This window comes from Anomaloglossus baeobatrachus, chromosome 3 (assembly GCF_048569485.1).
Source record: "Anomaloglossus baeobatrachus isolate aAnoBae1 chromosome 3, aAnoBae1.hap1, whole genome shotgun sequence".
Classification (NCBI taxonomy): Eukaryota; Metazoa; Chordata; class Amphibia; order Anura; family Aromobatidae; genus Anomaloglossus; species Anomaloglossus baeobatrachus.
Genome location: NC_134355.1, coordinates 635,996,652 through 636,013,202, shown reverse-complemented (window position 1 = coordinate 636,013,202; position 16,551 = coordinate 635,996,652).

Here is a 16,551-nt window from a genome sequence, read left to right as displayed (position 1 = left end):
TCCCCATATCCTTTACAGCCCATCTGAGTGTGTCGATCCAGGCAGGCGTTACACCGTGCCCTCTGCAGAAGGCCATGTAGGCAGGGATAGTGTTTTAAAAATTGCTGGACAACCAGGTTCAACACGTGAGCCATACAAGGCACGTGTGTCACACTGCCCTGAAGAAGGGTCGCAGACTGGTTTGCATCATTGTCGCACCCGACCTTCCCTGACTGCTGATTGACTGTAGACAACCATTGATGAAACTCGGTCTCACTCTCCAGAGCTAATCGTCCACAATTCCTCAGCGGTGTCTCACATTTCCCCTACATTTCAAAGTAAACATTTGACCGCATTATGGCCTTGAGCTCTGCTGCCAGCATAGTAAGGAGGTGTGTGGGATTCCTTGGGCGCAGTTACAAGTAAGGGTGGCCTCACCACACAGGGTTTGGGCCGAGGTGGAGGACCCACACGAGGTTGAGGAGGCAGAAGCAGTGGAGAAACTTGTACATACAGAGGAAGGATTGACACACAAGTCGTGGGGACGGCAAGACTTATACAGCAAACCCTCCTCCATCTCTCACCATAGTTACCCAGTGCCCAGTCAGCAACATGTAACTCCCCTGTCCATGCTTACTGGTCCAAGTATCTGTGTTGAAATGCACCCTGTCACACACAGAGTTTCTCAAGGAATCGGTGAGGTTGTGTGGGACCTACTGTGGTAGCGCGGGCACGCCTTTCTTGGAGAAGGAGTGACGACTGGCCATCGGCTCTTGGGGCACTGCAATGGGCATAAGGTCTCGAAAATCCTCGGTCTCAAAAGGGTGTAAAGGCAGCCTTTATGTTGCCAACAAGTTGCAGATGATGAAACTCAACCTTTTAGGCATGTCATGCCCTTCGAAAATCATGTAAAACATAGCGAGGGGACTCCAACCACAGTCTCCCTCGTTTCCACTAATTGGGCCACACACACCCCACTTGACTGGCATCAGTTGACCCCCATTTTCAAGATGAAAAAGATGCTTTGCATGAAGCACTCTCAAAAATACGCGTGCCTTTCCCGTCCCATGGCTGACCCAGGGGAAGAAAAGTCCTCTGAGAGCCATGACTTGTTCATCTTGGTTCTTTTAGAAACACAGCGAGGGGACTCCAACCACAGTCTCCCTCGTTTCCACTAATTGGGCCACACACACCCCACTTGACTGGCATCAGTTGACCCCCATTTTCAAGATGAAAAAGATGCTTTGCATGAAGCACTCTCAAAAATACGCGTGCCTTTGCCGTCCCCTGGCTGACCCAGGGGAAGAAAAGTCCTCTGAGAGCCATGACTTGTTCATCTTGGTTCTTTTAGAAACACAGCGAGGGGACTCCAACCACAGTCTCCCTCGTTTCCACTAATTGGGCCACACACACCCCACTTTACTGGCATCAGTTGACCCCCATTTTCAAGATGAAAAAGATGCTTTGCATGAAGCACTCTCAAAAATACGCGTGCCTTTCCCGTCCCCTGGCTGACCCAGGGGAAGAAAAGTCCTCTGAGAGCCATGACTTGTTCATCTTGGTTCTTTTAGAAACACAGCGAGGGGACTCCAACCACAGTCTCCCTCGTTTCCACTAATTGGACCACACACACCCCACTTGACTGGCATCAGTTGACCCCCATTTTCAAGATGAAAAAGATGCTTTGCATGAAGCACTCTCAAAAATACGTGTGCCTTTGCCGTCCCCTGGCTGACCCAGGGGAAGAAAAGTCCTCTGAGAGCCATGACTTGTTCATCTTGGTTCTTTTAGAAACACAGCGAGGGGACTCCAACCACAGTCTCCCTCGTTTCCACTAATTGGGCCACACACACCCCACTTTACTGGCATCAGTTGACCCCCATTTTCAAGATGAAAAAGATGCTTTGCATGAAGCACTCTCAAAAATACGCGTGCCTTTCCCGTCCCCTGGCTGACCCAGGGGAAGAAAAGTCCTCTGAGAGCCATGACTTGTTCATCTTGGTTCTTTTAGAAACACAGCGAGGGGACTCCAACCACAGTCTCCCTCGTTTCCACTAATTGGGCCACACACACCCCACTTGACTGGCATCAGTTGACCCCCATTTTCAAGATGAAAAAGATGCTTTGCATGAAGCACTCTCAAAAATACGCGTGCCTTTCCCGTCCCCTGGCTGACCCAGGGGAAGAAAAGTCCTCTGAGAGCCATGACTTGTTCATCTTGGTTGTAATACTTATTATATGTTCTGAGGATTTCGATAGCGTAGGGCAATGACAATCAGAGACGAGTTCTGGGTACAAGATGTTTTATAACATGTAACCACGGTAGATACACAACAGAACAAACACAGTAACACAATAACACATGTAATACCTTCCCGAATCGGAGCGGAGGGAATTCCCGGGGCCACGCACCGGACTCCCCCAGGGAGACCACCAGAGCGAACCCCTATACAGGGACTGTCCGGCAATCACCCCGGAAGGCCTAAATGCGCAGCAGCCGGGACACAAGGGGCAAGCGGTAAAGTCCAGGAGTGTCCGTACGGGATGATTGTCCAGAGTGGTTACGAACCGGAGAGAACCAGGCAGAGTGCTGACCGAAGATGGCAGACGGAATCCGGGCACAGCTTTGAAGAAACCGGGTATGGTCCAGAGTCGATCGGTAGTCTTTAGGAGGATCCAGAGGCAATCAGGATTAGCAGCAGCAAAGCAGGAGCACACAGCAAGCAGTATACTCAGGCACTGGACTGGGCTGAAAGGCGGCCTTTTAAGCAGCTGGACAGGAAGTAGGGCAACAGAACCTTAAACTCCATGTTAACTGAGGGCAAGCTCATTCAAAAGAGAACTGGAAAACCTGGAAACCTGACATTGGTTCTTTTAGAAACACAGCGAGGGGACTCCAACCACAGTCTCCCTCGTTTCCACTAATTGGGCCACACACACCCCACTTGACTGGCATCAGTTGACCCCCATTTTCAAGATGAAAAAGATGCTTTGCATGAAGCACTCTCAAAAATACGCGTGCCTTTGCCGTCCCCTGGCTGACCCAGGGGAAGAAAAGTCCTCTGAGAGCCATGACTTGTTCATCTTGGTTCTTTTAGAAACACAGCGAGGGGACTCCAACCACAGTCTCCCTCGTTTCCACTAATTGGGCCACACACACCCCACTTGACTGGCATCAGTTGACCCCCATTTTCAAGATGAAAAAGATGCTTTGCATGAAGCACTCTCAAAAATACGCGTGCCTTTCCCGTCCCCTGGCTGACCCAGGGGAAGAAAATTCCTCTGAGAGCCATGACTTGTTCATCTTGGTTCTTTTAGAAACACAGCGAGGGGACTCCAACCACAGTCTCCCTTGTTTCCACTAATTGGGCCACACACACCCCACTTGACTGGCATCAGTTGACCCCCATTTTCAAGATGAAAAAGATGCTTTGCATGAAGCACTCTCAAAAATACGCGTGCCTTTCCCGTCCCCTGGCTGACCCAGGGGAAGAAAAGTCCTCTGAGAGCCATGACTTGTTCATCTTGGTTCTTTTAGAAACACAGCGAGGGGACTCCAACCACAGTCTCCCTCGTTTCCACTAATTGGGCCACACACACCCCACTTGACTGGCATCAGTTGACCCCCATTTTCAAGATGAAAAAGATGCTTTGCATGAAGCACTCTCAAAAATACGCGTGCCTTTCCCGTCCCCTGGCTGACCCAGGGGAAGAAAAGTCCTCTGAGAGCCATGACTTGTTTATCTTGGTTCTTTTAGAAACACAGCGAGGGGACTCCAACCACAGTCTCCCTCATTTCCACTAATTGGGCCACACACACCCCACTTGACTGGCATCAGTTGACCCCCATTTTCAAGATGCAAAAGATGCTTTGCATGAAGCACTCTCAAAAATACGCGTGCCTTTCGCCTCCCCTGGCTGACCCAGGGGAAGAAAAGTCCTCTGAGAGCCATGTCCACATTGTCAGTGGACAGACGCGTGTGCTTATCTGCCAGCAGACCCCCAGCAGCACTGAAGACAGGTTCCGAGAGAACGCTGGCTGCAGGACACGACAAGATCCCCAAGGCGTACGTGGCGAGCTCAGGCAATTTATCCAGATTGGAAGCCTAAAATGAGCAGGGCTCAAGTTGCACAATAATGGAATCGATGTTTCCTTGCATATACTCATATATCTGTGTGTCCTCTTCTTTTTCCTTGTCCAGCTGTTTTGTTTTCGCATGAGTATATGTCCTTGTCACTTTCCCATGTGTTTTTGTTGTGTTGTGAGTTGTTTGTCACCTTTTGGACACCTTTGAGGGTGTTTTCTAGGTGTTTTTATGTGTTTGTGATTGCCTGCCATTGTTTCCTATGCAGTTCGAGTTCGGTTCGTCGAACGTTCGACGAGCCGAACTCGAACGGGACCTCCGTTCGGCGAACCGACCTCGAGCCGAACCGGGACCGGTTCGCTCATCTCTACCAGTGACCTGTTAGGCGCAGGTGTTTGGTTGCCAAAGGAGTACGGTGGAGTACTCTCGGAACCATAGCACCGACGGGGTACAGAGCCCTAGGTCAGGCAAACGCTCCAGGCAGACCTGATAAAATCTGCACAGTTAGGAAATCATCCAGGACCTCACTGACTGTAAAGTCCTGGGGCACCAGCAGTGATGGGAGACCCAGGGACCGGAACAGAACACAGACCCTACAGGGTTTAAACTGTCGCCGTACGGACTAAAGACTGAGAGACTACCAGGAGGGGACCCCCAGATGCTCCAAGCCACGGGGACCCACCAACTAGAGAAGGATGCAGGGGAAAGAAGCCAAGAGGTCACCAAACCGGCACGGGGACAAAGGGAACCAGCGGGGAGGACCAGCCTTCCTCCGGGTACCAGCCATCAAACTGCTGTGAGTAAAGAACCCAATTACACTGTAATCCCTTGTGTGGCCTACCTTCTTTCTGCGTCTAACTCCATCACCTAACCCCCTGGGGCCCCAGCCCTAATTGCGAAGGGCCCAACATCCAGGCTGCCGTTAACATCAGCCCCAGTGGTGCAAGTCTGTGCAGTTGCGGTTCCACCTCTATAACCGCAACCCACAAGTAGCGTCATGACGAAAACTATATTTAATCCCCTGTACATAACTCACTTTCAAGCGACCCCCGGGGTCACGGAACCAGGCAACAGCCACCCAGTGAACTGTCCTCGTACAAATATGGCCCGGGACCGAGTACTCCATAGCCCTGGGGCGAGTCATAACACATAAACAACAATAAACATAAATGAAGTGCACACAGGCAGAAGGTGAGACACAGGACTAGGAACGTGCAAAAATAGTCATACAGGAATGATAGAATAGAAGAAACCAAAAAGAATAACAAAATATGTGGAAACCCTGCCAAACCTAAATTAAACAAAATAGGAAATAACTGGGAAGGGATTCTCACAAACAAGCTGTAGGGAAAAGCAATATCAATGTCTCACTAGGAAAACCTTAACCGAGCAGTTGGGAATCCAGACAACGATCCATCCAGAAATATAGCTAGCACTGAGACACGTGAGTAGTAAGTATAAAGAGACACTCCCAAAATGTGATTGGGCAAACCAAACGAGAAAGTGCAGACACCAGAATAGAAGTGAAACAGGAAGGCAGAGCATTAGAAAGAAAGACAAGAGATCCTTCAGCAGTTGGGCCAACACAAAACAGGCTGTGGTCCAACTAAGACCATTACCCAAAGATCACTAGTTCGAACCCGAGATAGACGATGTATTGTGTTGCATGGAAAAGGCTCAGGAGCCAGCCTTTGTTGGACAGCTGCCATCTGCCTGCAAATGCTATGACCAGAAACAACTCGGATCCCGGCAGTCATTTTTGAGATTCCTATACCAATGAATTGGGAGAATTGCACCACCACCAACCCATTCTTTGAACCCAAACCTATTACACCTTTATGGTATAACTTGTAGATATGTTTTAAATGTCCCAGATGGGACTAGTCCTTTAATAATGATATGGCAGAAAACCTTCAGCAGAAACAATACTATGTTCTGTAGTTTGTTTTTCTTTTACTGTTGATGTGTTCAGTCTGATAATAGTGCCAATTAATGGTGGCATTTAGTTGGCATCTGCATGAATAGGGTTGTACAGAGAGTTCTATCTAGTGAGGCACAGGCCGGCTGGGCTCCTGAGTCCTGACTTTACTTTTTATTTTGGCTGGACAGAAAAAATCAGGGACAGACAATATTTTTTATGAACGGATTGGAAAACATAATTATGATTGTGTAATCCGGGCCCATAATTCTGATAAGAAGACATCAGCTGTTTTCACTATAAACTGTAAAATGATGATAATTACAGTCAAAATAATCTGTACAACTTCAAAAATCACTGACGCCTTAAATTGTTTTTTTATGCACAGGACAAAAAATGCGTTATTTTTATGGACTCCTGAAGTTTCTGGACTGTTGGAGACCCTGGATGCAGGACGGCACACCACTGATCAATATGCCTTGATAAATCTGTTTTATTCTTTCATTGCTTTGACTCAGTACAGACAAGGCAGAGTATTCAGCAGACAGATCTGATTTATCGTTTGTCCCTTTGCCACTGACCATTTATCCTGATAGAAATTAGGCAAAGAACTAAAGTTTGACGTATTTATGCAGAGAATACATTTCTAGTGAAGTCCTGCAGGCAGTCGAGTACTAGGCCCGAGGTGACCACTGGCCGCTAGAGCGAACATTATCGCTACGGCAGCATCACATGCACATACCTGCTCTGCAACGTCGCTGTGACCAGCGAACCGCCTCCTTACTAAGGGGGCGGTTCGTTCAGCGTCACAGTGACGTCACAGTAGAGTCACTGAACCGCCGCCCAATAGAAAAGGAGGAGAGGAGATGAGCGGCCGGAACATGCCGCCCACCTCCTTCCTTCCTCCTTTTCCGGTGGAGGGAGGTAAGGAGATGTTTCTCGTTCCAGCGGCGTCACACATAGCGATGTGTGCTGCCGCAGGAACGACAAACAACATCGTACCTGCAGCAGCACCGATATTATGGAAATGAACGATGTGTCAACGACCAACGATTTTGCACATTTTTACGCTCGTTGATCGTCGCTCATTTGTGTTACACGCTGCGATGTCGCTACCGGCGCCAGATGTGTGTCACTAACGAAGTGACCCCGACGATATATCGGCAGCGATGTCGCAGCGTGTAAAGTACCCCTAAGGGTATGTTCACACAAGGTTATTTTCAGTATAGTTTTTTTATTCCTCCCTTTGACTCCTTTTGTAAAGTGTGGAGAATCTTCCAAGTGGAATGGTCTGGTCACTTTTTTTTGGGTGTTTTTTTTTTTTTAAACTGAAGTTGTTAAAAGGTGCTCAAAAACCTGAACATATAAACAGCAAGTCGTTACATAGAAATGAATGGGAAGATTCTTTGGAGCATTTACTGAGCACTTTTGAAACCATTTTTCAGTGTGGAGCTATTCAGTACTCGCCTGAAAAAAAGATTGTGTGAACATACTCTTACAAAGGCAGAATTATTCCCATAACAGGTGTAGATCAATCATATAGCACATAAATCGGTGATCCATTAAGGCTACGTTCCCATGATCAGCTTTAGGTGACTTTTTGATGTTCAAATAAAGCAAAAAATACCTTAAAATTTAACTTTTAATGAATCCCTTTAAAAAGCAAGCAAGGATCAACTTACTTCTGTTAAAAACTAATAGCTGCCAAAGAAACTTTAAATTCTCCCAGAGAAGTCGCGCTGTCGCCATTCATAAACCTATGAGAGATTTCATAATAGAAACCTGTATCTCCTCTTTAACCCTCCGTCACATACAATATCGGTTCTAACGAGTTCACATACAATGTGACTGTCAGGCGCAGGCTAGAAAAATACCTATAATATCTAATGTTTGCAATTTCAGTGCTCTAAAAGTGATCAATGACCTTCATAGGGATGCAATAAAAGAAACTACACATAATCAGGTGCAAAAAAACCCCATTTACTTAACATAAAACAAATAACTCTGAAATACAAACATTTCAAAACTCCCGCCAAATAGTCCCCAGTTCGACTCTGTCAAAAAACTCTACAAAGAAAATTTATGGAAACAAACTTAATTTTAAGGTACCTTAAGTACTATTAGGCTATGTGCGCACTAGGCGTTTTTTTCACGCTGCGTTTTTATGTGCGTTTTTGTCTAAAAAACGCACCCGCGGCTAAAAAACGCGGCAAAAACGCATGCGTTTTTGCCGCGATTTGGTGCGTTTTTTGCTGCGTTTTTGCTCACTGCGTTTTTAATCAGTGCACAATGCCATTAAAGATTGTTGATGAAAAAAAAAAAAAAAAAAAAGGTCTGATGTCATTTCCTTCTTCAAAATGTTCATTGTATGCAGGAGAGCAGACAGCTGCAGAACTAGTGTATGCAGGAGAGCAGACAGCAGCTGCAGAACTACAAGTCTCAGCATCCTCCATTCACTAGTGTAAGCAGGAGAGCAGACAGCAGCTGCAGAACTACAAGTCTCAGCATCCTCCATTCACTAGTGTATGCAGGAGAGCAGACAGCAGCTGCAGAACTACAAGTCTCAGCATCCTCCATTCACTAGTGTATGGAGGAGAGCAGACAGCAGCTGCAGAACTGCAAGTCTCAGCATCCTCCATTCACTAGTGTATGCAGGAGAGCAGACAGCAGCTGCAGAACTACAAGTCTCAGCATCCTCCATTCACTAGTGTATGCAGGAGAGCAGACAGCAGCTGCAGAACTACAAGTCTCAGCATCCTCCATCCAGGACTGTATGCAGTTTTTTGCCCAAAAAGAAAAAAAAAATGACATGGGCTTCGCCATATTTTTGTATGCTAGCCGGGTACAGCAGGCAGGTACGGGCTGCCCCCAACCCCCAGCTGCCTATTTGTACCCGGCTGGGAACCAAAAATATAGAGAAGCCCTTTTTTTTTAATTATTTCATGAAATAATTAAAAAAAAAAAATGACGTGGGCTTCGCCTAATTTTTGAGTCCAGCCGGGTACAACTAGGCAGCTGGGGATTGGAATCCACAGTGCAGGGTGCCCATGCTTTCTGGGCACCCCCACTGCGAATTGCAGTCCGCAGCCACCCCAGAAAATGGCGCTTTCATAGAAGCGCCATCTTCTGGCGCTGTATCCAACTCTTCTAGCTGCCCTGGTGACGGGTGGCGAGCTAGGTAATAATGGAGTTAGGGCTAGCTGTATATTATCAGCTAGCCCTAAGCCCGAAATTCATGGTGTCACGCCAATATTAGACATGGCCACCATGAATTTCTAGTAATGATAAAAAAAAAACACAACACACAGAAAAATATTTTTATTAGAAATAAAACACAACACAATTAGTGACTCCATCTTTATTGAAATAAACCCCCCTCCGCAGTAATCCTGGGTCAGGGTCCCGCGCCGTCCAATCCGGATCCAATATCATCTGATCGGTTTGCTGGAAGGCAGAGCGATCAGATGATGTGTCAGGATCAAGTGCCTGAATCCCATCACACATCAGCTGATTGTATAAAAGCCGATTATACAATCAGCTGATGCATCAGTAGAAAAAAAAAAAAAAAAAATACATACTCACTTATGTGCTGTGGTGATTACCGGCAGCTCCTGGAGCGATCGATTGGACAGGAGTCTGATCCTATACGATCGCTGCAAGAGCTGCCGGTGATCAGCTGATGAAGTCCCCTGACGGCAGGATCAGCTGATAGCCGGCCGGGCGCGAAAAAGCCGGCGAGACTACGATCAGCTGATGCGTCAGGTGACTGCATCAGGTGATCCACAGCCAGGTCCTGCAAGCAAGGTCCTGCCCCGGGGAGACTGTACACAGCCAGAGCGGCGGGACCGGGAGGAGATGGGAGCGGGCATGGCACCGGGACCCTGCGGACAGGTGAGTATATGACATTTTTTTTTTCTACTGTTCACTTTGTTTTTCGCCGCTGCCTCCACCTCCCGCCCAGACATGGCGCTGCACGGAGCTGACATGCACAGGACGGGAGGTGGAAGCAGCGGTGACGGTACCGGGAGGATTCATGCTTCTGTGTTTACCAACAGAAGGAATCCTCTTCCTGTACACGTCACTGTAGTGCCCACCCCTTGCGTGTATAGCTGCGTTTTTAGTCATAGAAACGCGGCTATATGCGTTATTCATTGCGTTTTTAACATCTCATTGAATTCAATGAGTGAAAAACGCAGTGGAAAACGCAGAAATAATTGACATGCTGCGTTTTTGTGGTCACCACAAAAACGCAGCTAAAAAAAAACGCTGTGTGAGGACAGCACTTCTGAAAACCCATTGACATTGCTGGGGAAGCAATGTCACTGCGTTTTCAGCACAAAAACGCGGTAAAAAACGCCGCTAAAAACGCGGCAAAAACGCCTAGTGCGCACATAGCCTTAAACACATATTCAATCAGAATTAGATCCTGAAGTTTCCCCAGAAAAATTACACTTGCAGAGCATGTGATGAATAAAAACATAAAATACCAACCTTATTGAGTGTGACGTGTTCACATACAGTGAGCCTGAGAGATTAGCGCAGTTATATCTGTCCTCCTGAAGCTCTGCAATCCAACTGTGGTATGAGGTTTCACAGAGCTGCTAGAGACAGGAGACTACCTGGAGGGAGGGGATTTCCTCACAATCTGGTGAGGAAGGAGAAATGAAAGTAAAAGAGATGTGCCTGTCAGGGCTATTGTATGTGACGGAGGGTTAAGCTCCCCTGATGAATATGGGATATAGGAAACGTGTCGGGAGAAGGAGAGTCTGGGAAGGACGGTAAGTTCATTCTAATGGATCCTGGGTCCAGACAAAGAGGGACCGTGGAGACACCTATAATGATGAGAAATCAGTCTGCTTGGAAATGAATACACCAGAATGAGTGAGATTGTTCCAACTTTAATATAAAGGCAATGCTGAGATTGAGATATCAGCCTGTGAGCACTCCTTGGATATCTCTGAGTATTGTCAGAATTTTTCTGAATCAATTTGTACTTTCTTGATTCAGACTTGACACTTTTATATTACCATCTGTGATTCTGTGATATGCTATTTGGCAGGGTGCACTAGTCCCTAACAGTATTTAAAGGGAGAAGTGACACGGCAGTTTCTTTGGCAGCTATTCGTTTTTAACAGAGGTAAGGTGATCCTTGCTTCCTTTTTAAAGGGATTTATTAAAAGTTAAATTTTAAGGTATTTTTTGCTGTATTTGATCTCACAAATCTCTAATACCATACCAGTGGCTGGTTTGAATTGAGTTTTTGATGTTGCAGAATTTCTGCACCATTTCTGCACCTATTACCGTATTTTTTGTTTTATAAGAGGCACCAGATTATAAGACGCACCCCAAATTTAGAGGGAAAAAAAAAGATAAAAAATATGGGGCCCGTCTTATAAGCCGGTGGTGTCTTATGAGGGAAGGTCGGCAATGGTGGTGGAGTGGGGTCATAGGAGGCAGAGGCGGTGGTGGAGTAGGGCGATGCTGCTGGCGATGCGGGAGGTGTCTCGGAAGATCGCTGCGTGTGCTGTGAGGCAGGAACGTCAAAAAACTGACGACGGTGCGGGCTTCAAAAAAATGGCGCCCATTGTCGGCGCGTGCGCAGATTGAGCTATAAGCTTAATGACAAGCCGAGATCTCATCTGTGCACAGCCCATAGTCCGCTTCATTGCCACTACCTCCTATGACCATTCTCCATCTACCCCCCAATAAGCTACATTTGGCGTAGAAGACAGACCCCTCATTTTCCTCCTAAATTTTTAGGAGTAAAGGTGCATCTTATAATCCAAATATACAGTATGCAACTTAGGTTTTGTTTTTTTTTTATTGTGGTTTTTTTTTTACATGCGTTTTTATTGCGTTTTTGTCTCTTTTTGGCATCATGTATTACATAAAGCTGCTTTGTTTTTTATACTTTTCCTGGTATTTGGCTTTGTCAATTCTTTATTATTACATCTGTGCGCAGAATACATGCAACAGAAAAAACACACAAAACCTAATATTCGTTTTTTACCTTTAACCACTTCATGACCTATAAAGTCCCAGTATGTCATAGTTCAAATCCTCCCTTTGATGTGGGCTCGCCCCAGGGAAATAATTCTATTATTTATTGGTTCCAAGTAGAGATGAGCGAATCTGTGGTTTTCGAACCAAACCCCAAAATAAAAATCAAAGCTCGGGGTCTTCGAATGCTTTACATGTTATCAAAACTCGCACGAGCAACACTGTGCTGGGGTACACTCGGTGCCCAGCCTTGTGCTAGCCAATTGCAGTGTTTGAATGGCTCACACTGAGGGTAACGACAGCATGATTACATGTAGTGTGCAATGCCTAAAAAAAATTAAAAATGCCCGTCTACCCTCCCCAGAAGTATTCTGCTTATGGCTGGCTGCATGTGGGAGGAGACTCAAATTGCTAATCTGTGACGTACTCCGAGGTTCGTATCAAGATCGAGCCTGTGGAGGCTAGGGTCGTTTGCAGCCAGTGGTGAAGCGAACCTCTAAAAGGTTCACTCATCTTTTGTTCCAAGTGACTTCTTTGGCCAGCAAAGGGCAATGTTCTTCCAGCCTGGCTAGGTCTGATTGGATGCGAAGACTGCTGCTTCCACTTCCTTACAGGAGCTTAACGTAAAGGGAACCTGTCACCAGATTTGTCCCCTATAACTTGCGACTACTCCTAGTAGCTCTTATATACAGCATTCTACTGTATATAAGTGTCCAGGCTGCTCTGTATAACATAAAAAACATCTTTTATTATACTCACCTGTGGGGCGGTCTGGTCCGGTCTAATGAACGTCGCTGGTCTATGTCTGGCGCCTCCTCTCTTCTTGCAATCGCTGTCCTCCTTTTTAGCTCCATGTGAATGATGCTTCCTATGTTATCCACACAGAGGTCTCCATTAAGTTCCTGTGCGCACATACTTTTTTTTTCCCTGCTGATGGAAGAACAAAGTACTGTAGTGCGCCAGCGGAGGGAAAGTGAAGGACTGCCAGCGCATGCGCACTAAAACACTTTGATCTACCCTCAGCAGGGCAAAGAAATGTGTGCGTGTGCAGGAGCACAACAGAGACTCCCGCCCTTCAGTGCAATCCACCTCCTTCAAAAACCCCTTCTCCTTTTCTGCCTACTGCTATGAGCGATAAGACAAATTCCATCGATCCCCCCTCTCCCTTTGTTTTTGTTTCATATCTGAAATATATATATCATATATGCCTGGAAATACAATAATATCCTTGACACAGCAGGTGTGACGCCCTGGACTATCCAGGTCATCCCAGATAGTCATACACTATACCACATCCCCCTTCCAGTTAGGTAACACCAGCCAAACCAAAACCCTTGTCACCACCCTCCAGGTTTGATGTCCACATCGGGGGGGGGGCGGAGCCAGGTGTTGGACTCCGCCCACCGAGGAGTTCACAGGCCTGGAGGCGGGAACCTAAGTAGTCAAGTTCAAGTTGAAGTACAGAGTAGTTTCGACAGTGAAGGAGGGAGGTTGAGTCCAGAAGCAGACCTGTGCTCAGGCCTGCCAAAGACTACTCCGGTGGCTGGATTGGAGCCCAGTCACCATTGGCAAGGAGGCAGACGGTGGTGGCCGCCTGCAGGAGACCTGGAATATGACCGGTGAAACCGTAAGGGACCGGGACAGGGTAGTGGCCCACCGGAACCAAACCGGGGAGCCAACTGGATACCGGAGCGCCAGGCGGGGTACTCAGACCCAGTATAAAGCCCTGAACCAACAGGGCCAAGTCGAATCAGCTGATTGCGGGCTAGACTTGAGGACCTACCCCATACAGGTCCCTTTGGAAGACAACAGCCCAACCATACCGGCCGCCGCCTGGGCATGGAAACCCAGGGGATCAGCGTCTGCGGGCAAACGGGCTCCTCCGGCAAGTACCAGTCGGGGAGCGGACTACCGGTGCCTAGGCACAGGAGTCAGAACATTTACATAGAAGTGCAGGAGAAAGGTGTAGACCACCAACCTAATCTGTAAGAAGCTGCAGCCGGCTGCGGGCCCCGTTCATCACTCCGTTTGCTTTACCAGCGACTCCAGTGTCTTGTGTCAGAGTGAGTACACCAGTGCCATCAGGCACCGCACCGCACTGCACCGCGACACTTCGCCCTGCACCCCGGCCTTCTAATACCGGGCCCCGGGACCGGCAACCCCTGCCCACGGAGGGGTCGGCGCCTGGCTGTGCCATTACACCGCTCCCGGGATCCCCGCACCTTCACCGCAGCAGTGGTGTCCATAATCACCACAACCCGTGGGTGCCGTCACGAACTGTCATTCCAAATCAAACACCCAAATCCCCGCGTGTAGCGCCGACTCCCTTGCAGAGCGACGTGACCCCCGGGTCCGTGAGATGCTCGAGCCACCACCCGCAGTACGAGCACGGATCCGAGCGGCTCGGCGGTCGCAGCCGAGCCCGCGGGGTGGTACACAGGCGGGCGGGATATTTTAGTACAAGGACCTGCTTCAGAATCGCTGCCCCCTCAGGAACTCTACCTTAAAAACCCTCATATCAGATCTTTCTACCCACAAATCAAGAAAACCCTACACACACAAATATGGAGAGACCTGTCAGTCTTGGGCATCATGATGGGGAGAAGCCACCTGGAACCTGTCTTGGCCTAGTCATCTGAGATACATATTCAATGGATGGCTTTTTTAAAGTATCTTTTCTCTAAAAAGCTACAGAAACATAGCAGGCACCACAATGAATGGAGCAACCTCAGCTCCTGAGCCCGTCCCATGCAGTAAAATGTATTTAATTATTTTATTTTGTATTATTATAGCGCCATTTATTCCATGGCGCACATCCACAATAAATGTACCGCGGATATTGCTAATGGATTAAACCCTTCTGTTATCTGCAGTTGAATTCCAGGTAATATATAAAAAGCCATAATATTGCTGCAGTATAGCTGCATTACTTTACATTTATTAACAATTTCATCTGCCATCTTTTTCCCTAGGTTTCCCATTGTCAAGCTCTCTTTTACTATCAAGCTTTCAAGTATCTTCCAAAGTTTTGTGTCATCAGCAAAAACTGACACTTTACTTTTTATTCCATCCACAAGGTCATTATTAAAAAGATTACAACTACTGGGCCCAGCACCAAGACCAGCCTTATACGAGATGATGTTTTGTGCAGAACTATTTTGCACTTTCCCGACATACTACATTATTATTTTCCCTCCACACTTCTCCCAGGTATCATCTGTCCACAGGGTGCAAACACAAAAGGCTAGACCTGACCAGTACAAGACCTTGTGGCGATACAATTTTTCTACCTATGTACTGTATATACATTGACCCTAAACTTCTGTATCTGCAGCGGCAATGATGAGAAACCATCAGAAATTCTTATGCGAAATTCAGCTATATCACCTTGATATTGACGCACCCCAGGGCTTTGGAGTACTCGGTCCCAGGCTGTATATTACTGGGATAGTTCGCTGGGTGGCCGATGCCCGATTCCGTGACCCTGGGGGTTGCTTAAAAGGGGAATTTGTACAAAGGAAAAAAAAAATAAAGAGTTTTTCGTGACGCCACTTGCGATATGCGGCTATATAGGGAAAGCCGCCGCTGCAAAGTCTCTCATTGCTGGGGCTGGTGGTATTGGGCAGCTTAAGTGTGATGGCTGTCCGCAAGTAGAGCTAGGCCCCAGGGGAGGATCATGGTGGTAGTGGTATATAGGTGCAGACATGTAGGAAGAACTCAGATGACACAGGGGCTGCGGTTAAACTTGTGCTTTACTCACTGGTTTGGAGTTGCTGCCACCCGGTTTGTGCTGGTCTTTACCAATCCAGTCCCTTTGTTCCAGTGCCGGTGTAGTGAACTGGAGAGTTTTACTTCAATGCACCCTGTAGTAGTTGGTGGGTTCCCGTGGCTTGGAGCATTTGGGGTCCCCTCCTGTTGTCTTCGTCTTGGCCCGTACGCAGGGCCGTATTTACCATTAGGCACCCGTGGTCCGGTGCTTGGGGCGGCAGGTTGCGGGGGGGGGGCGCCAAGGGCGAGAGTAAAAAATAAATAAATAAATAAATTATTTATTTTTTTTTTTTTTAAATTTCCCTCCCCAGACTCATTACCATAACCGGAGTCTTTGCGAGGGGGGGTTAGTTAGTTGGTCCCGTTTTTAATTTGGATTAGCGTCTTAAACGCTAATACAAATCATCCTCCATACCTGCTCTGCTCCCTGCTCGCCGGCACTTCCGGGGTTAGGAGCTGCAATCAGCTCCCTGGCCTGGCGCGCTCACTAGTGACGTCACGGGCAGCGCGATGAGTCACTGCTGCCGGCGTCTCTACAGACTGAGTGCCGCTGAGGAGCTGAGGAGAAAAGTCACCGGAGCCGGGAGGTAGGCGCTGTAGAGCCGAAGATAGCGGCGGTAGCAGCCGGTGGGGTGTACTCTGCATGGGACAGGGGCAGCCATAGGGGGCGCTCTATGGGAAAAAGAGGTGCATGGGGTGTAATCTGTGTGGGGCAGGGGCAGCAGCCATAGGGGGCGCTCTATATAGGAAAGGGGGTGCATGGAGGGGGATCTCTATGGGGCAGGGGGCAGCAGTCATAGG